The 23,273-nt window shown below is 48.5% G+C and overlaps 1 protein-coding gene across 2 annotated transcripts in view; it reads left to right on the top strand.

The window, feature by feature from the left end:
- Positions 1-829: 829 nt before the first annotated feature.
- Positions 830-23,273, top strand: part of KCNJ16 (potassium inwardly rectifying channel subfamily J member 16) — a 33,443-nt gene continuing 10,999 nt past the window's right edge. Inside the window, exons 1-2 of one of the 2 annotated variants that reach the window (XM_032129314.1) lie at positions 830-882; positions 13,922-14,076. The gene's annotated coding sequence lies outside the window, so the exon portion shown is untranslated. Of the gene's footprint in view, positions 883-13,609; positions 14,077-23,273 lie in introns of those variants that run through there. The other variant, XM_032129315.1, reaches the window with a different exon arrangement.

Raw genomic sequence — 23,273 nt, 5'->3', positions numbered from 1 at the left:
AAACAGCCTGAACATGATGTGAGAAGGGAAAAGCAGGAGCTAAAACCCTTCTGACAGGGCACAAGGCTGCAGAGCTCCTGTGTAGGGATGAGGGTTGTGCTCCACCCTCACCTTTTTCCTGGTGTCTTTTTCTCCCTGTGGAGGGCCAGGAACTCTGGGAAGTTGTGTCTTTACATCAGTCCTTTCACTGAGCTCACCCAGCCCAGCTGTACCATTTGCATTCATCCTGCACCTTTGATTTTTTTTCCTCTCTGCCCTTGGGTAAAGTGAATTCTAGAAGGAAACTTCTTGCTGAGGCAAATTCCATCAGCACAGAAAAGGACAGGGTCTATGACTTCAACAGAAAAGGAGATTGCACTTCTTGTGTAGGCTGGAAGTCCTTCCCTTAACCTCATGCTAATCTAGAAACAGAAGACTTTTTATAGGAAAAAATAAATAAAATGGATTGCACAAGAAATCTGAAGCTGTTTATTCTCAAGTTGTCTACCAGCAGGTAGCTCCAAACCCAGTCCCGTGGGTAAATATTTGCAGTACCATTTGAATGATGAAGGGCTTTTATTACTTGGGAGAATTTCCTGCTTCTTGCCTTTGAAAGCCTCACCTGGATGTGCAGGGTGGCCCCAGCTCCCTGCTCTGAGTGTCCCAGCTGGGAGGAGGCTGCTGAGCTCCAGGCTGGATGTTCCCTTCCTCAAGGTGCCGGGCAGACCCTCTGAGCTGCTCCCAAGGACTGGAGTCAATGTTTAACCGGACTCTTTGGAGTTTACAGCTCGTGCCTTTCTTTATTATTAACCCAGCCTCTGTTTTTCTGCACAGTTGCAGAGCTGCTGGCAGCGAGACACGAAGGAGCCTTCAAAGAACTTCCTCGTGGCAGCCCGAGCAAAGGTAAAGCCCCTTTTGTGTCCTTTCCACTCCTGCACAGGGCAAAGCAGCTGCACATTCCTGGTTTCTGCTCTTCTCTTGGGGCAGAACAGCCCGGCAGCAGCCAGCTTTGCTTAACTGTGTCTTTTTCAATTCAATCACTGCACACATCCAGCTGACTTCATCCTAATTTGACCCAAACGGAAGTGTCTGTACCCACAGTTAAAGGGTGTGCACTGTGAATTTATTTATTCCCTGCTTTCCATTGCTTTTTTCTCCACACCAACAGCCTTGTCTCTGTAAGTGTGTTTTTTTTTTTCTCTCCTAAATTTTTATATTCTCATGTTTTATGCTCAAGTCTGTCCAGGTTTGTGGTTTTTTCTCCCTGTGGAGAGACAGGACTGCGCCAGAGAAAAATCTGTATTTACAGCAGTCCTTTCACTGAGCTCACCCAATCCAACTGCACCATTTGCATTCATCCTGCACCTTTGATTTGCTCTCTCTGCTCTTGGGTAAAGTGAATTCTAGAAGAAAAGTTCTTGCTGAGGCAAATTCCCTCAGCACAGAACAGAGAGGACAGGGACACTCATCTCACGTTTGTTCTGGTTGCTGTGTCAATATGGTGGGAACACTTGGTTTTAAGCCGTATTTGTTTTTAAATCATGAATATTTGTTTTTAAATAATGTTTCACATGTGTGTGCTACGTGGTGGCTCAAAACTGGTCTGCAGAGGGAAGGATTCACTTGGTCAAACTTTTTTCCCATTTGCCGTGACATAAATTGACACGGAAAATAATAGAATGGAACTTTAGCTGAAGTAGAGCACAGAAGGAAAGTGGGATGATGATTGAGAGTGAAAGTTTAAACAGGTACTTAAAGACATCCAAAAAGTAGCTGACAGTTGTGTTGTGTAATTGCCTATTAGACAAATATTATGTATTTCCAAAAAACATAACATTTTAATAGAAATAGGGCTTGAAAAACCAATAAAAGAACCAAATCTTTCCTGTCTCCTGCTGCTCCCAATTCCATTTTGCTCCGGGAGTAAATCCTGTAGGACAGGTGTGTCCCCATCTAGGCAGAGAACATCTCAGCCTTAGGGACAGCTGCGTGCAGCCTCCTCTCTGTGCCTCTGCCTGGTGAGGAAAACGCTGATATTCTCTGTTCAGACCCAGCTGCTTATTTAAGGGATCAAGGCACCTTTAGCAAGGGATGATAATGTGGCCAATGGATACTTCCAAAGCTTCTACCACATCTAGAGAGGTTCAGTCATTACTCCCCCGCTGGAGAATCCTGGAATGAATGGGATTATTGGTGGCATAAATTAGTATTTGTTGGAATATTGTCAGCACTGGTCCAAGTGACCCTGAAATTCTAAATCAAAACAGAGAAAAAATAAATGAAGAGTTGCCTGATTCCAGGAAATGGAAACCTTGGCTATGAATTAAGTGAGAAGTCAGCTGGGAAGCTTTGAACCTGTTTCTACAATGGCCAGATTCAGATGCTGCAATTCACCCAAAGATTAAGAGATAAACAAGCAAAGAAAGCAGAACAAAACACAAACCTGGGCTCTGAAAGAATGGGGGGATTGGCAAGTTGCCAAAGAACCTTGTGTCTGTTCAAAGGTGACCTGGGTCAGCAGAGGATGAATTTGTCATCGTTTTTATCAGGAGTTTAAAGTTTGTTAAGAGCCCACAGATTTCTCCATTTCCTGAGCATTTTTTTTTTCCCCAATCTGGCAATTCTACAAAGCACAAATTGGACTTTAAAGGAATTTGCCTGGCTTGTTCTGGGTGCCACGAAATGCAAATGTGATGGCATCAGAAGGGGAAGGAGAGCTTTGAAGAGCCAGATCTTGTCAGGGAGCCAGGGAGCCAATGGAGCAGGGAGAACTGGAATTCTCGGGAGAGGACACGGCCTGCCGGGGAAAGCAAACGCACCCCAGGAAGGAACAGGGACGAGTTCATGGCTTCCTCCTGGATAATCCCTTAGGCCAGCCCAGCTGCCTCATCTCGGCTTCAGAGCTGAAGTGGTCAAGGCAAAAAAGTGGAAATGGAGCTTCCTAGAGGGATCTTCTGGAGAAAAAGGTGGGAAAGGAGAGGTGGTCCAATTTTATTTTGCCTGTAGCAAAAGCAGACAAGCTCCTTGTGCCTGAGTTAACTTCTGGCTCTGCTGGTGTGAGAGCCAGCAGCAAAATTCCCAGTGCAGCAGGACCTGGAGCTATGGAGGGGTTTTGGTTCATTGGTTGGTGGGGGTTTAGTTGGTTTTTTGGGATTTTTTGGGTTGGTTTTTTGGAAAGCCAGTCCCAAACCCATTCTGCTGATACTGAAGGATAGGACACATTGGATTTCACCTTATTCTGCTTCAGAGACAAGAACAAAAGGCAGAAAAACCTCATTTTCCAGCACCACTGCCCCATCCAAGCTTGGTGCCAATATCCCGACAACGAATAGCTCAGATTTTCTTGGGGAAAAGATAGCAAAGTAGGAACTGCTTTTTATTCTCGACTCCAGGAATTCTTATTCTTATTTCTTCTTATTTCCCACAGCAAAAAACTCCTTTGTGTCCCAGCACTGAAGTCTTAAAAATGCACTGATGATAACAGAAATACATCCCATGATATGATCAGGGTTTCTTTTCCAGTGCCTAATGATGTTAAAATAAATGGAATTATGTTGCTTTTTGTTTTTTTAAGTCAGTAAACTCCCAAAGAGGATTTGCCCCATTTCTACAATGTGCTTAAGGACTTAGAGCTCACGATCAAATGCAGATTTACCAGGGCCACGAGGGCTGGCAGGCAGCAGCCTCTGCTCAAAGCTGCTCAGGGCCTTTTTGTTCTGCTCCAGGAGGGTTTTTCCCATCTTCATCAGGATTCCTGAGGTCAGATGTGGCCTTTTGCAGGGTTTTTATTTAAATTGTTCAGCAAAAGTGATAAATGCTTTACAACAAACAGCAAGGAAAGCTGGGGTTGTGGACGGGAGCTAGAAAAAAAGGATTGGGGAAAATATCACGGCAGCATCTCTGGAGGGAAGTTTTTCCTCCTTTTTATTGAGGATATTCCCACTGAGTTCGGAGGATGTGGGATGAAATCACAGCTCTGTGTCTCTGACTCTCCCCCTCTGCTGGCAGTGCTGTCAGAGCTGCACAGGAGCTCCGAGCTCTGCCAAAAAATCCCTGCAGGAATCCCAGAGCAAGGAACACTCCTCGCTTGATCCGAGGATGAAGCACCCAAGAAATCTCTGGGGTGATGGAAAGCAGGAAAATTAAAATTTAGGGAAGGGTTGTTCAGTCTGGGCAGTGTCTGTTTGCTTTTACAGCTGTGGAACCAGGACAGGCTGTGGCTGATAACGCCCTGGTGAAGAGATGGTGATTGTTGGGAGAGTTCAGGAAGGGCACCTGAGGCTCTTACAGCACTTCTTTTGTTAATCCAAGTCAGATCCCACCACTGAACCAACAAAGGATTTTATTATTCTTGCATTTTGAAATGCAAAGTAAATAAAATACAGGCTGTTGATGCAGAGGAGATTATTTCACATGTTTTGAAAGCCACTGCAATGTACAGAATACACAACACTGGTCTACCACTGAAATATCACTTAGAGATCTCAAAAATTAAGGGGTTTAAGGTGCAGAAAGATGGGATGGTAGCACGTGAAACGTTGAGGTGTTGTGCACATGATGTGAGGGTGCTTTGTCTGTCAAGAACATTTTCCTGCTCCTGTTTCTCGGCTCTTGTTGATGGAGATTTTTTAAAATTCTTAATCTGCTCTGCACAATTCTTTGCTTTGTTCAGTACAAAGACTTGAAAGTTGCCAAAAGTAAATGACAAACTATTGGAGGAAGAGAAATCCAGTCCTTTGAGCAAACTTTCCACCAGAGTTTAGAAATTCCCTCTCTCCATGGGATGAGCTTCAAGGTCCCTTCCAACACAAACCATTCCATGGATACATGAAACAAAAATTAATTATTAATGTTACAGAGATGTGTCTTGGACAAATTAATTCTAACCTTCATTAACCCAAATGACAGTTTAATCTAAATTACCAGTTCAGATCCACAGATTGTGTGGCTGCTAAGTTTTCTTCTGATAAAATTCTATGAGCAGAAACATTTTTTGAGGAGAAAGCACAACCAGTATTTTACTGAAAATAGTTTGCAGCTAATCTTTTCTGCTAACTCAAAGCAAAAAAAGCACCTTTTCTCTGTGTTCGTTCAGTGCTGATGAGAGGGCTTAGCAAGAGCATTCAGCAAAAGGATTTGCCACTCGGGCCCTTGGGCACATTTTCAAAACTCAGACACTTCCACCTTGTCCTCTGTTCCCGGCTCCAATTCCCCAAATCCTCTTAGGTTAATTTGTTTTCCAGCACAAGCCCATATGAAACCTAAACCGCGAGAAGGGCATTTTCTTTTTTTATTTCGCTCTGCACGGCGGGGGATTGAGCTCATCCCGCTGGGTCCGGGGGATGTCGGGGGTTTCCCTTCCAGCGCTGCCGGAGCCGCTCCCGCTCGGGCTCCGGAGCAGCCGTGGTGCTGAAGGGATAGCGCCGGACCGCACCGCACCGGGACCGGCCCGCACCAGCCCTGCGGCCTCCCCGCCCCTGTCCCGCACCCATCCCGCGTCCCATCTGTGTCCCACCCACACCGGCCCCGGGAACATCCCGCACCCAGCCCTGCGCCCCTGTCCCGCACCCATCCCGTGTCCCATCCGCATCCATCCCGTCCCGGGAACATCCCGCACCCAGCCCTGCGCCCCTGTCCCGCACCCATCCCGTGTCCCATCTGTGTCCCACCCACACCGGCCCCGGGAACATCCCGCACCCAGCCCTGCGCCCCTGTCCCGCACCCATCCCGTGTCCCATCCGCATCCATCCCGCCCCGGGAACATCCCGCACCCAGCCCTGCGCCCCTGTCCCGCACCCATCCCGCGTCCCATCTGTGTCCCACCCACACCGGCCCCGGGAACATCCCGCACCCAGCCCTGCGCCCCTGTCCCGCACCCATCCCGTGTCCCATCTGTGTCCCACTCGCCCCGGGAACATCCCGCACCCAGCCCTGCGCCCCTGTCCCGCACCCATCCCGTGTCCCATCTGTGTCCCACCCACACCGGCCCCGGGAACATCCCGCACCCAGCCCTGCGCCCCTGTCCCGCACCCATCCCGCGTCCCATCTGTGTCCCACTCGCCCCGGGAACATCCCGCACCCAGCCCTGCGCCCCTGTCCCGCACCCATCCCGCGTCCCATCTGTGTCCCACTCGCCCCGGGAACATCCCGCACCCAGCCCTGCGCCCCTGTCCCGCACCCATCCCGTGTCCCATCTGTGTCCCACTCGCCCCGGGAACATCCCGCACCCAGCCCTGCGCCCCTGTCCCGCACCCATCCCGTGTCTCATCTGTGTCCCACTCGCCCCGGGAACATCCCGCACCCAGCCCTGCGCCTCTGTCCCGCACCCATCCCGCGTCCCATCTGTGTCCCTCTCGCCCCGGGAACATCCCGCACCCAGCCCTGCGCCCCTGTCCCGCACCCATCCCGTGTCTCATCTGTGTCCCACTCGCCCCGGGAACAGCCCGCACCCAGCCCTGCGCCTCTGTCCCGCACCCATCCCGCGTCCCATCTGTGTCCCTCTCGCCCCGGGAACAGCCCGCACCCAGCCCTGCGCCTCTGTCCCGCACCCATCCCGCGTCCCATCTGTGTCCCTCTCGCCCCGGGAACATCCCGCACCCAGCCCTGCGCCTCTGTCCCGCACCCATCCCGTGTCTCATCTGTGTCCCACTCGCCCCGGGAACAGCCCGCACCCAGCCCTGCGCCTCTGTCCCGCACCCATCCCGCGTCCCATCTGTGTCCCACTCGCCCCGGGAACAGCCCGCACCCAGCCCTGCGCCTCTGTCCCACACCCATCCCGTGTCTCATCTGTGTCCCACTCGCCCCGGGAACAGCCCGCACCCAGCCCTGCGCCTCTGTCCCACACCCATCCCGTGTCCCATCCGCATCCATCCCGCACCCATCCCGTGTCCGAGCTGCGTCCATCCCGCACCCGCACCGCGTCAGCATCGTGCCCATCCCGCCTCCATCCCGCACCCCTCCCGCGTCTGACCCACGCCTGACCCATGCCCACGTCATGCCCACGCCTCACCTTTCTCTGCACCCGATCTGCGCCCGTCCCTCACCTGCCCTGCGTCCATCCCGTGTCCATCCCGTGTCCAACCCACGCCCAACCCATGCCCTCACCTCGCCCGACCCCCGCCGGACCGGCACCCATTCCATGTCCAGCCCACACCCGACCCATGCCTGACCCCGACCCCCAGCCTCCTGCCCCCTATTTTTCCGGCATTTTCCACAAAGGGAAGTGGTGTCCAAAAGCTCCAACACCGCTTTCTGGAAGAAAAGTTGTTGAAAACAATGTTCCTGCCCCAAAGCTGCTTTTAGGATAGAGTTACAGAAGCATGGAGGTTGGAAAAGACCTCTGAACTCGTTGAGTCCAACCATTAACCCAACATGGCCAAGTCCACTGGCCCATGTCCCCAAGTGCCACGTCTCCATGGCTTTTAAATCCCTCCAGGGATGGGGACTCCACCACTGCCCTGGGCAGCTGCGCCAGGGCTGGGCAGCCTTTTCTGGGAAGAAATTCTTCCTGATATCCAACCTAAACCTCCACTGGTACAACTTGAGGCTGTTTCCTCTTGTCCTATCCCTTGTTACTTGGGAGAAGAGACAGACCCCACCTCTCTCCACTCTCCTGTCAGGGAGTTGTGCAGAGCCACAAGGTCCCCCCTGAGCCTCCTTTGCTCCAGGCTGAGCCCCTTTCCAGCTCCCTCAGCCACTCCTGGGGCTCCAGACCCTTTCTACCTCAATTGCTCTTCTTTGGGGTCACTCCAGCACCCCAATGTCCATAGACAATGTCCACTATGCTCCATGGAACTCAGTTTCTCCTCCCTTGTGAAAAACACTGAGGTTTTAAACTCCAGGAGCGCTTAATGCCCCCATTACTGGGCTCTTGTGCTGCTCTACCAGCACAGGGCCAAGAATTTGTCTCCAGCCTGAATTGCCTCAGCTTAATGAGGTAGGACGCACATTAGTCCTGGTGCTAAACTGCTCTGGGGGGGTGTTGGCTGCTGTTGAACAGCTGCTGGATTCTGCCCCACAGGGAAATCTATTTACAGGTTGTGTTTGGGGTTGTAAAGTTTGCAACTGTGCTGGGGGAACAGCAGAGCCACGGAGCCGTTCTGAATTATTAAGAATGTTCAGTCACACAGAACAAGAACCATAAACCAAGGGGTCAGGTGCTGGCTGGCCCCGGGGGGTGTGTAGGGACAGCGAGCACAGGTCACCCTCAGGTCAAGGGCTGCTGCTGAGCAGCAATAGCTCAGTGGGCAGAGCCCATTAGCAGTTGCCCTCTGGCCTGTGGAGCTGGCTGCATCCAGACAGCTCAAAAATAATGTAACCCCACTGGAGAGACTGTGCATAGGCAGTGGGAGGTTCTGGGAGAGATCGGCAAGGAATACAGGACCTGGAATTATGAATGTCAGTGAAAATTCTGATTTTTTCTTACTCAAACACTTTTGAAAAAACCCCAACTTTCTGATCCTCAGTAACAGTAAGATCCCTGTAGGACCAAGGGGTCAGCTCTGAGGTTGGCAAGGGCTGGGCTATTTCTGGCTATCGAGTATCCCATCTGAATCCCCCTGCCGAGGGCTGAATATTTAGGATTTCCATGGCAACCTATTTCTGAGCCCCTCTTCCAGCCACACGGACTCTTGTCAACTGATCCAGGGCTGCTGGAGGTGGCGGCTGAATTTATTCAAGCAATCACATTCTCTTTTCCAAGGCTAATGCCCATGAATACAGAGCTAGCCGAGCGAATTGCCAGGGATTCCATCCCCATGAACATGTATAATGTTCCAGCCCTGGAGAGCAGCATTTAATTGATGAGTGGGATCATATTTCCACAACAATCATAACAAAGTCAAGGTTGGCTTTCTGGGGAAGACAATTTGCTGGAATATCCTCGCTGCCTGGTTGTCCAGGAAAGCTTTTCCTTTATGGACGAGCAAAAAACTGAGGCCAGATGCACTCAGCTCTTTTCACAGTCTGCAAATAGCCCATGAAGCCAACTCAGGAGCCACGCTGGGGTTGCCTTGGCTACATCCATTAATTTACTCCATTATCACTGGGATGCTGATTGTTTACCTGCTCAGGAATTAATAGTCAGTCCCTGCTATCCTCAGATGGCTGCTCGGGGCCAATGTAAAATGGATAAGGGCTCATTGTAAATCCCACATGAGTCAATGGGCATCTCTGTCCCTGTTTCCTTCAGAGCTGGAATTAGCCAGCCCTGCTGCTGTGCCCTGAAATATGAATTTTTTTGTCCTCAAAGCACCTCTGCAAGGTAAGGTAAAGCCACTGACTCAGGTCACGGATGGAAAGCTGGGGCCAGAAAGGCGACCTCAGCATCACCCAGAAGTGCTGCCCCTTGTTGTCCCTTCAGTCTGGATTTCTTTCCATGGGCAGTGGGATGTGGAGAGAGGAAAGCAGCATGCCTGAGGTTTGCCCAACCTGGAGCTGGACACAGGGACAGGGAAGCAGCTGGAGCTGGAAACTGGGAGGTAATTTCACATCTTGTGTAGGCAGAGAGACCAACAGCTGCATTCAGATGCCTTTTTATGGGGCCTGGCTGGAATTAAGGAATGGAATTAAGTTCTGCTGATGGCTTTGGAAACAAGAGGGTGGTGAGGAGCTCAAACCGTCTCTGACCTATGGCGAGGCAAGCAGAAATGTGCAGGAGATGTGCAGTGAGTACCTGTAGACCTTGGGGGAGAGAAGAGCTGTGGTCAGAAGCCAAACCCCAATGCCACACTCATCCTTCTTCATGGACAGACAGGGAGCCAGCACCTGGAATATTGAAATTCCCAAGTGGTCAGAAATGGTTATCCTTCTCTTGAAGTCTGAATTTAGTGTGGTTTAGGTCCATCTTAATTACTGCAGGAGGAGAACATCCCTACCTGGCTTATCCCAGGATGTCCTGTGCCAGAGACAGGGAAATCAACCTGGATGTCTTGAGCTTTTTATCACAAAAAGAGCTTTTTTTTTTCCTCTTAGCCCAAGCTAGGTCCTGACATGGAAATTTTCTCCTCAGTTGACATTAGAATTAACTTGTTGACATCATTAGCAGAGCACATAATAGATAGTTGAACTGCTCTGATATTTATCTTTAGGTCAACAGCTCTTGAGACTCCAGAGGCAAATTAGAAAAGAGCATAGACTCTTTATTAGTAGAACTTAATTTAACTGTATTTAAACTTCATTAAGGAGTAAAAAAAAATGACCTTTCTTAATGCACTCTTGCTTTATAAAGTATGGAATAAGAACATTAGATTAGTTTGATCCTGGTTCTTATTAGGCACCACAGTAGATGAGAATGCACAAATTCCCTCCTTGAGTTAGGACTCTTGGATGTCAAATCAAAGCTCAGGTGCTCCACAACCCATTTCCTTTCCTCAGTGTTTTATGTTTCCTAGCCCTGTAATTCTCCCCAGGAAACCAGCAGAAATCTTTATTTCTTACCCCCCTGCCTGCCCGAAGTAACAGCTCTGGTGATTTAAACAATCAAGCACATGTTCTTACACTGTCTGCACCTCCCGCTCGCCAGAAACAGGGATGTGGTGAGGAAAACCATGGAGGAAAGGAAATGACATTAACCTTTTCCATCTGATAAATAAGGGCTCTATTCAGCTGCAGTAATCCACATCCTCCCCTAGAGATCCAGTTAATGTAATACCTAAGGGCTCAGCTCATTTCAAATTATTTCCACGCTGGCCAGCTGATTTCTTGGTGAATTATGCATGGAAAAGGACTGGAGCCCTCCTGTCATTCCCAACACCCTGAACACCCTCTGGGATGTGCCAGAGGCTCTGTGACACCCCCGTGGCTTTTCTGTGCCCCCAAACAGGACTTTTGTGCTGATTTTCATGTGACCACCACTCTGTAAGCGCTGAAGGTCCCACACTTCATCCCCTGTGCTGCTCTTCTCTGCAGAGACCTTCTCCCTGCCCGATCAAACATTCAGCACCTGCAGTTTTTATGGAATCAAAAGGGAGTTTGAACTTGGAATGGATGGAAATTTAGAGCAACAGCCTCAGCCAGGGTGCAAAAAGGGTTCTGCACGTGTTTGTGGGGTTGGAGGGGATAGATGTGGAGCAGTGGGCGCTGCAGGGTGGACTGAGGGATCCACACTCCCAAAGGATAAAAGCTGGGGATTGAAATGTGGGTTTTTTCCCCCCTTTTTCATACACAGATTGCTCCAGTGTCTGCTCAGCTGGACCTGCCCAAGAAACCTGTGGAGCCAAAGGGTTATTTGCAGGCACTGAGGGAGGGTTTTCAAGGCAGGACAGGGAATCAGGGAACACAGATCCACCTGGAAATCAACGGGGAACACCAGTCTGACATGAAAACATGGGATTTATCTCAGCTGTATTGATCCACAACCCACTGAAACCATGGGAATCTCATCATTGGCATCAAGGCATTTGGGATTAAGTTCCTACTTTATGAGACATGCTCCTTCCTCGTTGGTGTTTTTTCCTTTAGGGAGTGTAACTACCAGAACAGAACAACCCAAAGTCGGGTGCAATTTTGCAACTTTTCTGATGCCTTAACGAGCTGTGCTCCCAGGGTTCATTACGAGGCTGTCTTGAAACTTGCTGGTTAAACAGGAAAAACAAGAAACCTGACCTCACCGGAGTGCTTAATTGAAGTGCATTTATTGACTGGTTTGAAGCTCTTACAGCAACTGTGTTTGCTGAGAGCTCTTGGCTTTAATTCACCCCTGGCCCCTGGGGCAAACACAGCTGTGACTGTCACACTCCAGGGCTGGGCTGGGACTGGGCAGGAGCTACAGCTGGAGATGGGAGATTTCTCTCTCCTTGTGATGCTGCTCAGCTTGTCTCCCTCTCCAGGACTCCAATATGGGATGAAAATGCCAGAGCTAAAGCAAGAGCATCGTGCTGGGCATGTTTTTGGTGGTTCTTTGGTGCCAGGGCAAGTAACCTGAATCAGTAAAGAGAACAAACCCCTTTGCCAAAGACCTTAAAGATTCTGCAAGCTGCAAATCTTTTGGAGGCTTTGGATCTCCAACCTCATAATGCTGAGGAGGGAGGACTGAGAGAAATCTAAATCAGTGCCAAAGGAAGCTGCAGCTGGATCTCTGCTGGCAAATCGACCTTCGATACAGCAGTGCCGACACTGGCGGGTGCTTAACGCTGCTAAATTCTTCTCCCCATCCATCTGCACTGGAAATTCAGGCAGAAAGCTGCAGCCTGTGACCGTGCTGTAACCTGAAGAACAGTTCCTCACTTCCCTCAGCAAGCAGTGGTGCCTCCAGCCATGATCCATTAGCACTGAACTTCACCCAGTTTTGTCTGGATTCAGGAAACTTGTTCCACTGGCAGGAAAGATTTCGGAGCTTTTTGTGTTATCTCTCTGTCAATCTTGAGTGGGGAGCTGAGCACAATTGAGAACAGTTGCCTGATGAAAGAGGCAGGGAGTGAATGCGTTCTGCAGGAGGCAAGAGGAATGGAAATCAGTCCTGGAATAGATGGAATAGATGGAATAGATGGATGTGGCCCTCCCCTGGTGCCAGAGATAAAGCTGAGCTTGCAAGGAGTGGAACAAGACATTTTTGGATATGATGTCGCACCGACTCCGTGTGAGACCCGCTGGTTTCACCTCTAATCTAGCTCACTGTAATGTTAAATTAAACTGGCTGGGGTTTTTTCCAAAACTTTTGGAACCCTTTTGGCTCCGCAGAGCTGCTGCTGCTGCTCAGCTCAGAGCAACACCAGCGCCAGTGACCAGGTAAAGGAAACCTCTGAAACCTCCTTGTTACAACCCAGCCGCAAATCTGACCCAGAGGAGATGGGATTCTGCTCAAGGAATCTGCGATGCAAATTTATGCAGATGATAGTCATTAGTCTACTCTATGTTTGTTTTTCTGCTTGCTTGAGACAGAGGCAGCGACTCTGCAGAGAGCAGGCCTGGAAGTTGCAGATTTGTGCCCAAACTGCCAACTTAAAAAAGCTTTAGAGACCGAAAGAGACGGACTGTCCGTTCTCCTGGAGATTGCGGGGGAGTGGGAGGGTGGAAGCTGTTTCATCACCGGCCACCAACCTCTTGGCTGCTCTTTCCTGGCATTTATTAGCAGATACTCGTGGCAAAGCTCCACGGGCAGGAGGGCACAGGCAGCAGCAGCACTGAATTAGGAGCAGGCAGAGTTTGTCTGACACAGCCCTAATCTAAGAATTTAGTGATAAACCCGGGGTGAGATCAGTGTCTGCGTCTTGGTTCTAACACTCTCCAAAGGGCTGAGATTAAAAACATGGCAGTAGAGCATTCCCAGGGATGTGTTTTGTCCATCTGAGCCAGAACACCTGGGAAGGCCTGGGGAAGTGGAAGCTTTGGACACTGACCTCATTTCTGGGGTCGGTGTGGTCTGTTAGAAACCTCCCCCAGCTCTCTGGGATCCTCTCAGGTGACAGGGACAGAAGCTGAGCGGGTGTCTCTGCAACCAGTTCAGAGCATAGAGTAAAAGAGGAATTTAAAACAACCTGCTGTGAGGGCAAGTTAGCAGCAGCACAGGGTTCTGAGGGAAAAAATTAGGTTTTCAGACATCTGTTGGTGACATTTATTACACAGAGTGGTGCTGGGATGCAAGGATAAAATCCAAGGCCCAAAGATATTTGTGCTGCCTGCAAAAAGCCCTTTCCACTTTTGCCAAAGCCCTCTTGTCAAGGCTGCACTAAGGGGCTGTAATTACCTCTGGATCAATTATCAGGGAAATGGGGAAGGTTTGGGGTCAAGTCAGTTCCTGGTGTAAATCCTTTGGTTGCTTCATAATTATTGCAAAGCAGACCTTGAGCCTTTTTGAGAAAAACAATTGGAAAACTGCTGGACTCCCCAAAGTAGCATTTTTCTCACCAGTTCAAATGTGCTGAAAGGACGGGATTTTCTGTGAACTTTTCCCAAACAGTCTTGCCTTTTTTTTTTTCTTTTTTTTTTTCCTTCTCTTTGAGAGGGGGAGGAGTTGTGTCTAAAAAAACAAACCCAACCTGTCGTTCTCAACTCTGCCAACCTGTCAGTCCAGCCATGCAAGAAGAGAGGGAGAGAGACAGAGGAAAAGAAAGGAGGGAGTGAAGCAGAGATTCTTTCAACCCCCAGCAGGACTTTAAGGTAAAGCCCATTTCTCACTTCCTTAATTGCTCTTTTCCCCGTGTTTGTACACGTAAACAGAAATTCTATTGCCTTAGAGAGCTTTAACTAACTAAACAACCTGTGTGGGGATAAACTGCTTATCTCGTTCGGCTGGAGGGGTATTTGGCGTGTAACCTGGCAGCTCGTTGGTGGTTGTTTGGAAGCACGGTTCGTGTGGCTGGGATTCAGCAGGACAGCGTTCATTTGAATATTAAAGAGAGGCAGAGCTCTGGTGTTGTTCGAGTCCATGTTCAGGGAGGGTGTTAAGCTGTGTAATTGCAGGGCTGAGCCAGGCTCTAATTACCGCAGATCAGGGTGAGAACTTGTCAGAGGAGGGAAACCCTTCCTAGCTGCCAGCTGCAGGGCTCTGACACCTTCCCCTGGAGCGTTCGGCATCGGCCTCTGCTGGGGATGGGATGTGAGACCACACAGACCGTGGGGCTGACCCTTTCTGTTCCTTTCTGTCCACTTCTGGAGGAGTTCAGCACCCTCTCATCACCAGAGGAGCAGCAAAGCTGCCCACAAGAATTCCTGAGTGAGGAGGGCAGAGCAGCACCGGCACTCTGGGCTCACTCCAAGGAAATTGAGGGTTGCAGACTGGGAGAAAGGGTGGCTGAAATGAGTCAAAAGGATCAGCCTGCCCCAGAGCCGGCCCTGGGAGCCTGCTCAGCGTTTGTTGAGATGGTTGGATGAGTGTGGGCCAAGCAGCGAAGGCCTGAGGAACAGGCATGGACACAACTTCGCTGGATGTGAGTGTCTGTGCAGGAGCACCTGTGTGACCTGTACCCAAATGTGTCTGTGCAACGAGCCTGCCAAGAGATTCTCCCCCTCCTACACCGTGAAAATCCACAAACAAACGTGAGGAAAAAAGGATCCCCCCCTAGAAATCCCTCTATTTCTGTATTTCTAAACCCTGAGCAAACATTTGAAGCTGTCCTAAAAGCTGCAAAACCTTTCTGAGGAGGCTGAGGATCTGGGAAGTTCACCCAGGAGGCAGAGCTGGGGCAGGATTTCCTTTCCTTGCTGTCTCTTTGGGGTTTTCAGTCCTGCAGCCATGGTGCAGGTTACCTGTCTGGTAAAGCTCCCCTGGCAGACAGAGCAAGCTGAAAGATGGCAGAGGGAGACAATGCAGCTGTCACTGAAAGGCTTGGAATGCCTTTGCCAGGGTTTTGGTTACACAATCCTGGCTTCTGCATCTTCCTGGTTGTCAGACTTCCTCAAATCCTTGGCCTTGGCCTGTGGAGCAAAGGTCTTTCCCATGGCAGTGGCCACCACAAGCCTGGAAATCCAGAGGGGATCCAGGCTGTGAGAGGTGCTCTGCCCAGATCAAAAAGCTTTGCAATGTCCTGGTGTTACATCATTTTCCTTTCTTCTGGGATTGTGTTCTCCTGGGAGCCCTGACTCATTCCCCGTGGGGATGGTGATACAGAGTGTGATTATAAACATTTAGAAAACAAACCCCCTTCTTTTATAGTGTTTTCTGTAGTATTGTTGTGAGCTTTCTTGCTAGAGCCAGAATGGAGAGGGAAGTGCTTTTTCAAGAAAATGTAGGAGGTGGAGAAGAGGAAGTGAATATTTAAGTATCGGTGAGGATAAACTCTCTTACTCCTAGTTACAGTAACAGAAGTTAGTCACTGAATGAAGGAAAGGAGGAAAATCAACTTTCATGGTCTGCAAAGACTTCACTGATGAACCTCACAGCACTTTTGCTTCTCTTCTCTTCTCTTCTCTTCTCTTCTCTTCTCTTCTCTTCTCTTCTCTTCTCTTCTCTTCTCTTCTCTTCTCTTCTCTTCTCTTCTCTTCTCTTCTCTTCTCTCTCACCTCCATCCCACACTCCATGACACTTCTGAGCATTTCTGACACGAGAGCAGACATTCAGTTGCACTCTCCTAATTCCTACGCTGGAAAAGGTGTGAATGCAGTGGACAATGAGATTGGTGCTGCTAAATCAGCTGAGCTCCGCAGAGCTCAGGCAGTTGATCTATTACCAACAAAACCAGGATTATTGCAGCACTTGCTGATGGATGGTTTGGCAGCGCTCAGCAAATGTCAGCTGATCAATCAGAGTTAACCAGCTGCAAACTCGCTAAATTCAGGCAATATCCAGGCAATCCGTATTTTAGATGGGCTTCATTAGTGTAGCAACCTCTCCGTTCTAGAAGTGTCAGAAATACCAGCCAAGTCCTCCCCAGGACTGCTGTACTCTGGAGGCAGAAAGGGCAGGGACTGATGGATTGGTTTCTAAAGAAAGAAAACTTTAGCAAAGGATGCGTTGCCAGACGCGAAGGTTGAAATGTGAGCCGCCCCTGTGCCAGCAGAGGTTCTGAACAGCTCGTGGAAAGGTCAGGTGGGAAACACTTCACGGTGAGACAGTTTCTGCCTTTCACCCGGATGCTGCTCTCTCACCTCAGTGTTCCCTGGCGTGACTGAAATTCTGGAGATGGGCTGATGCTCTGCCCCTTTTTCTTTCATTAGTCACCTTTCTTGCCCAATACTCTCCCCCCCGAGCTTTTGGTGAGAAAGTTTGGTAACAGAACTCCCCTTTCCAGTAATTCATTGTGCAATTAAACTGCCACGTGATAAATACAAACGAGCCCAACAAGCAAATACCACCCCACATTTCTGTCTGCTTTTAAACCGGGTTAAGGGCTTGATTTGATTCTTCATCTTTTCATCTTCAGTTGTAAGAGAGGACTCGTCTGTCCTGTCTGGCAGGAGGCAAAGCTGTAATTCAAGAAGTCTCTGTGCTGCTTTTCACAAGGAACTGTTCATTTCTTGTATTTTCCAGTCATGATTCCCTCATTGGTTCCTCTTTTTAAAGCAGCTAAATTCATGTTCTGAGGGTGCAGAGGGGGGAGGATAACCTTCAACTCCTCAACTCTTCGTGGTGACACAGTGGGGTGGGGAATTGGGAGAGTGGAGAGGGTTTCAGCCCTTAATTTCCTGTGGAAAAGTTCAGCAGAGGAACCACTGAATTTTGGGGTTCTTTTTGCTGTCGTGGTACAGGAGAGCAGGTCAACACTTCCCTGAGAAGAGCTAAGAACTGACATTTGATAAAAATCAACAGTCTGGCAAACAAACTGAAAAAAGAGGCAATTTTGGTGAACAACCATTTTTTCAGGCGAATTTTCCTCAAGGGAAAACCAAGAGAGGGGCTCACAGAGCTGTGTGAAGAGACTCATCTGGATAGAAGAGCAACACCAGCTGGAAATCTTCCACGTGTAATAAAGGCATCTCCATTCCTGAGACAACTTCACAAAGCATCTCTAGTTCCTTTTAAAATGTTCTCTCTCAAACTGGTGTCAAACTGGTCAAACTGGCACCGAATTCTGTGCGTGTCAGCACTGGGGCACTGGCTTGGAGTGGCAGAACCAGCATCACCTGGCCCTGCTCACTCTTGCCTTTACAGACCTGATCTTTGATGGCCAAGTGGCCCCTTTTGCTCTCCAGGAAATGCTGATCCCCAGCAGCCCTGGGAGAAAGAGCAATTTTCTACCTGGCTTTGTCCCACTCAAGGATGGATTGAGACAACTCTGAACCACAGAAATGATATTCATTTAATAAAAGCAGAGGCCATAAAACACAGGCCACTTTCCACCAGAAATCTCAACGGGGAAATTAATATATTTCTATTTCCCCTCCCAAGCCTTCAGCAGCTGTTTGACTATTCATTAAAATCCTTCTAGTTTTCCACAACGGAGTGAGGACTCTTTCCAGGAGCGGCCTGTGGTGAGATTTCCAGTGCACTCCTGCTTTGGATAGCCTAAGAATATTAATCTTTTCATGGTATTTTGTCACCACAACCAGTTATTCCACAAAGAAAGGAGGCAATTGGTGCATCATGCAGAAAACCCCAAGTAACCCTCCAACAACTCCCACGAGTTTCTGTTATTCAGGTCTCAGAAAGGTTTGATTTGGACTTTTTTCAGTGGGGATAAGTAAATAGTGCTTTGCTTTATCTGCAAGGGTCTGTTCAAATGGAGTTCAGTGGCTGGTGAAGCAGTTTTGGATGGAGGTGCGGTTGCCCTGGCAACAATCGGGAGTGAAATCAGAACCTTTTGAGCAGCCAGTGGAATGTGGTTCCACTTGGATGACAATAGGTCAGAGCATTTTAACGGGTAAAATGTAATCCAGTACAATAGGATTTATTGCCACTATGACATCAGATTGACACTATTCCTGCAAATTCTTCAGCTTGTGACAGAGCTCGGCTCAAATCTGCTCAGTGGAAAAACTTGGGAAATGCCGTTAATCATTTTGTTTTCCAAACCAACCAGAGCCTGTGTGTCCCAGGGGGTTGGGAGGAATATCTTCCAAGTGAGTGAAATCCAAGCTCCCTGCACAGAGCCCTAATGAGTGGCTGTCCTGGACACAAGGAATGGTTTTGAGAACTAAAGGCTCCTTTCTGCAGGGTGCTGAGCATGGTGGCCCAAATCTGCTGGAGAACTTCCGCCCTTGCTTTATTTTATACCGCCAAAATAATTCCCAGTGATTTCCAGGATGGTAATTCAGGCTCTTAAACCTGATTGCATTTGCTGACAGACAAGACCTTGCAGGAGCAAGTCCTAAAGCAACAGTGGAAGAAAAGGTTCCCTGTTCAATGTGGAGGGGCAATATTTCATCCCTCCTGCTTGGACATTTTTCCAACTCCTGCAATAAGGATCCTTTTATTCTGGAAGATCCCAGAGTTCTGTCTAAACGGATACAATGCCCAGGACTAGGACAGGACAATGTGCTGCCTGCAGCTTTAAGGAAATGCAGGTTAGGGTGCCAAAATCTGTCCCTCTACCCTGAACCAAAGCACAGAAAGTTTGGCATCCCTTGGGATGTCCCTACAGACCTCTGCCACACATAGAAATCCAGAGCCACCTGTTTTGGTGACATCAGAAATGGCCCTTAGCACTCATTTCAAGTAGGTGGCCCTTGGACCTTTTACCAATTTTCCTTTCGAATCAATGGAGATTGTTCCCATTCATTTTTTAATAGGAAAAGCAGATTTTTCTCTCAGTCGTGACTGGTACCCTGCACATCCTTTCATTGTTGACTGGAGGCTTTTACAACAATAAAGCCCCAAGCTGGTGAGCTGTTCCTCTCCTTGGAATTCGTTCTGGAGAACAATCGAGCCAGACAATGACACAACCTGTTCCTTGTCTTCCTCAATGGGAAATGGGCTCTGAGCTTTGCGAGGCCATCCATAAACAGCCAAGGGTGTGGGAGGCGAGGAGTGACCTCAAAGGCGGGTTTTACACGGCAGAACAAAGAGATCTCCGAGCCTGATTGGAAAAACACCCCGAGAGCAAATTGATGGCAGAATATCATAATTATCAACACACGTCACGGCGTGGCTGGAGCCCCTGGCAGCTCCTTCAGACAGCAGGAGCAGAGTCCTGTGTGACTGCGGGGCCTTGGCAGCAGCGGGGACATCGGGGACATCGCTTCATCCCTCCAGCATTGCGATGGGCTGGAGGCTCATCCTCGCGGACGTTTGGGCCATTACTGCTCTCAGATCGCTTTCCCTTTGTTCCAGCACTCCTGGCCTCCTGCCAGCACCTCTGAGGTCGCTTTTTACTTCTCCTTAATCTGCGCTTTCCCTCCCGAGCGCGATCAGCCTCACAGTTGCTCCCATTTTAAGACATCCGAGTGATGTTTTCTGGGTTTTTTTTCTGTGGGAAACACCGCTTTGTGTTCTTCACAGACTTCACTTCCCGGAGATCCTCTCATCCCGAGGTGATGGAGCTTAGCACCATACGGAATGTTCCTGAGGAGGAATGCTGCCAGCCCGAGCTCGTGATTCGGGGCTGGGCAGGCCTTGGGAGTGATTTGGGGTTTCATTAATCACCTTTGGATTTGTGCGACTTCGGAAGGACTCTGGCTCTGAGCGGGAGCAAGTGATGCTGTAATTCCATTTGATTCAGTGAAAACGGGAGTAAGAATGACCCAGGGAAAATATAAGATACAAAATAGGATCAATCTCCCACTGAGGCTGCATACATCACCTCTGAATTTAATTTAATTTTGATAGCCGATCATTCATCCAACTCCCAACTAATCTGGGGACAGTGGCAGTAAATTTCAAAGCAGAGGGTGAAATTCTCTTTAGCCACGCTCTTGTCTCTGGTGACAGCACCCCTGTAAATTCACTGTATAATAAATGAGAGAGGCATTTATTTCACAGACCCACAGCACCTGTGAGGCCAAGTAGAAAAGTTGTCTCTCAAAACAATCTTTGGGAATTGCTTTGGCAATAAAATCAACCCTACTGCAGTTTAGATATCACTTTTTGTGTGTGGAGTGTTGACATTTGCAATGTAGCAGGTTTTTATTTGATGTATTTTTGTTAACATGGGCTCTGATAAGATCTGCTCGCTCCTTCACACTGTTTGCCTGGAGAGGTAAAACAGGAAAAACACGGCTGGCTGAGCAGCTCCGTGGCAAACAGCTTGGAACGGGCTCAATTCCCATTAAGCAGCTCCTTCACTCAGCAGTGCTGGGGGAAAACCTTCCACACAAAGGGCGACCACAGAGTCTGAGATTCCAGGCCTTGAGGGGGACAAATCAGCCTCTGTGCAACTCACAGGGAGGCAAAAATCTCATTTAAAACATCCCTACATTTAATTTTTTTATCAATGGCAACTTCTAGATACACGCTTCTTTTTTGTTTCGTTTATTTTTAAATAAGTGTTGTCATTTTTGGAAACAGATCAGTATTTTGGACAAAAAATAATATTAACTACCCCTGAGGCAGCTGAAGGATTTGCTGATAAATTCATTAATATAGGACTGAAAAAACCAATTTGTTGCATTCCTCCAGTGGTTTTTTACAAAGCCTTCACTGAAGATTTTGCCTTTCCTGCTCCAGTTTTAGGAAGATTCGCAGCAGGTTTATGTTCATTCTTATTATGTGCTTATATTTAAATATATGCATGGAGGTTTTCCTTAGATTTAAACCCAATATCTCAGCTCTTAGATAGTCGTTATCCCACATTCCTGGCCTGGGGCTCCTCTCCAGCCCTTCAGAAGCTGATTGAAGACTCCATTCCTTGGGATTCCCATGGAAGAAGTTTGGGATTTGCCACCAAACCAGTTTGGCAAGGGCTGATTTGACACAGAGTGGTTGAAAAATGGGTACAAAAATAAAGAAAATAGGAAATTACATTAATAATGCTGGTAGCAATCAACACAGATGAAATAAAGATGGTCAAGATTCAAAGGTTTTTCAGCAGCATGAAAAGAACCTTTTTAAAGTGGGCGAGGCAGATTGGAAAGGTCCTTCCCAGTGTCCCTGCAATTATTGCCACGTGCACAGGAGAGAAAGAACCCAGCTGTGGATACAAAAATGCTGTTAGCAAGACATTTTCCCGCTTCTTTCTAAGCCTGTGAGATACTTTTCTCTCTCACAAAGATAGTAGCAGAGTTCTATAAACACCTGCGACCTTGCAAAGCCTTGTTTATGGTACAGCAGAAAAATATTTTGACAATGGATATTTTAGGATTTTAGCCAATCACCCCAAGGGGTGGCTGATCCTTTGTCCAATTAGGCTGTGAAGAAAAAAGTCTATAAAAGAGTTTGTGAAATAATTAAATAAATCAATCTTGCTGCACAATTCCTGCCTGTTGGATCTCCTCTCCTCCCTACGGCTGTGGGATACAGTAATACCCAGCAAGCAAAACCTTCCCTCAGTTACCTCTGAGAACTCAGAATGCTCCCAAATACAACTCTAAAGAGCAGGAGAGTGGGAAGATGTGAAAAAAAAAATAGGATTAGATGTGAGAAATGCTGTTGCAGAGGTGATACATTGATCCAAAGAACGGGGAATTGCTGCGGGTAAGGACTCTCTGGTGCCGGTGGAAATATTGAAAAGGATCTTAAGGATGAAGATCTGAATCTGGCTGTGGATGGAGTAGAGAGGTGGAAGTTTAAACTGGAGTCAGAGACGATGGGTAAAGCTCATCCCAGGAAATATTTGATGTGCACAATCATTAAAGTGCAGGCCTGGCATGAATGATCGATTTAGGGTCAATGTTTCCATCTTTAGAGGAATGAGTAACTCATCCGAGGATGTTTTAAAAATGGGGGAGAAGAGGGGTTTAAAGGGATATTCTGCCTGTCTTAATATTGCTTAGAATCCTATTTTTTGCATCCATAGCTCCCTCAGGTGATCAGGAATAAGCTGTGGGACAGGTTCAGGAGACCAAAAATGAAGTTATTCAATCTGAACACTGAGGTTAAAATAAAATTCTGGAATATAGGGCCCAAACACACACAGCTACCCATGTTTTTCCACATTATTTCAATTATCTGGCTTGCAGAACACCAAGATTCTGTAAATCAGAGTGTTGGGCTTGGGAAAGGAATGACAGTGGAATCCAAGAGTGGCCAGCACCATGCTGAGAGTCAGCTCTGAGGAAATAACTCCTGGGTTTCAGGATGATCTCCCTTTCCAGGCCACAGGCAGCCCTGCTGAGACAGGGGAGGATGGAGGGATGGAGGCAGGGATGGATGGATGCATGGATGGATGGATGGATGGAGGAACGGAGGGATGGACAGACCAATGTCTGCTCCACAAGGTGTTTAAAGTCAGCTCTGAGAAAATCATCCCAACCCTGAATTTCCTCCAGAACTCCGTGGAGTTAAATGACAATATGGAAACTCATAACTCTGCCAAAGTCTGCGAACCAAAAAAAAAGGGAGCGAAGGTTTAACAAAGCCCTGGTTTCTTAGAAAGTGCTGCTGCAATTCCAGCAGGCCAAGCCAATCCCGAGGTGGATGCTGCCTGTGGTGATACTGAGAAACCCAAGTGCCAGCTGGGATCCAGAGCAGGAGATCAAACACAACCCCTGTGCTGCCTTCAGCGGGGTTTGGATCAGCCCCCTGAGCTCTGAGAGCATTTAATCCGCTTCACAGGCTGGCTGAGAAATGTGGTGACATCCACAGCCCAGCAAATGTGCTTTGGTTTGGATGAGGGGCCGGAAACTCGGGGTGCTCTGGAGGACTCTGGGCTTTGGCTGGGGATAGAGAATGGAGAGGAAAATCAGATTTGGGTGGAAAATCATATCAGAGGTGGATTTCTGCTTTATCTGTGCTCCCAAATGAAAGGACAGTCACATGAAGCTGCTCAGAAAAGCAAACAGTGGTTCCTGACCCCAGTGCTGATGGATAAATTGACTTCCTGAAG

This window comes from Corvus moneduloides, chromosome 19, assembly GCF_009650955.1.
Source record: "Corvus moneduloides isolate bCorMon1 chromosome 19, bCorMon1.pri, whole genome shotgun sequence".
NCBI classification, from domain to species: domain Eukaryota; kingdom Metazoa; phylum Chordata; class Aves; order Passeriformes; family Corvidae; genus Corvus; species Corvus moneduloides.
The sequence above is the reverse complement of the archived record's forward strand: the minus strand, read 5'-3'. Positions and strand labels throughout refer to the sequence as shown.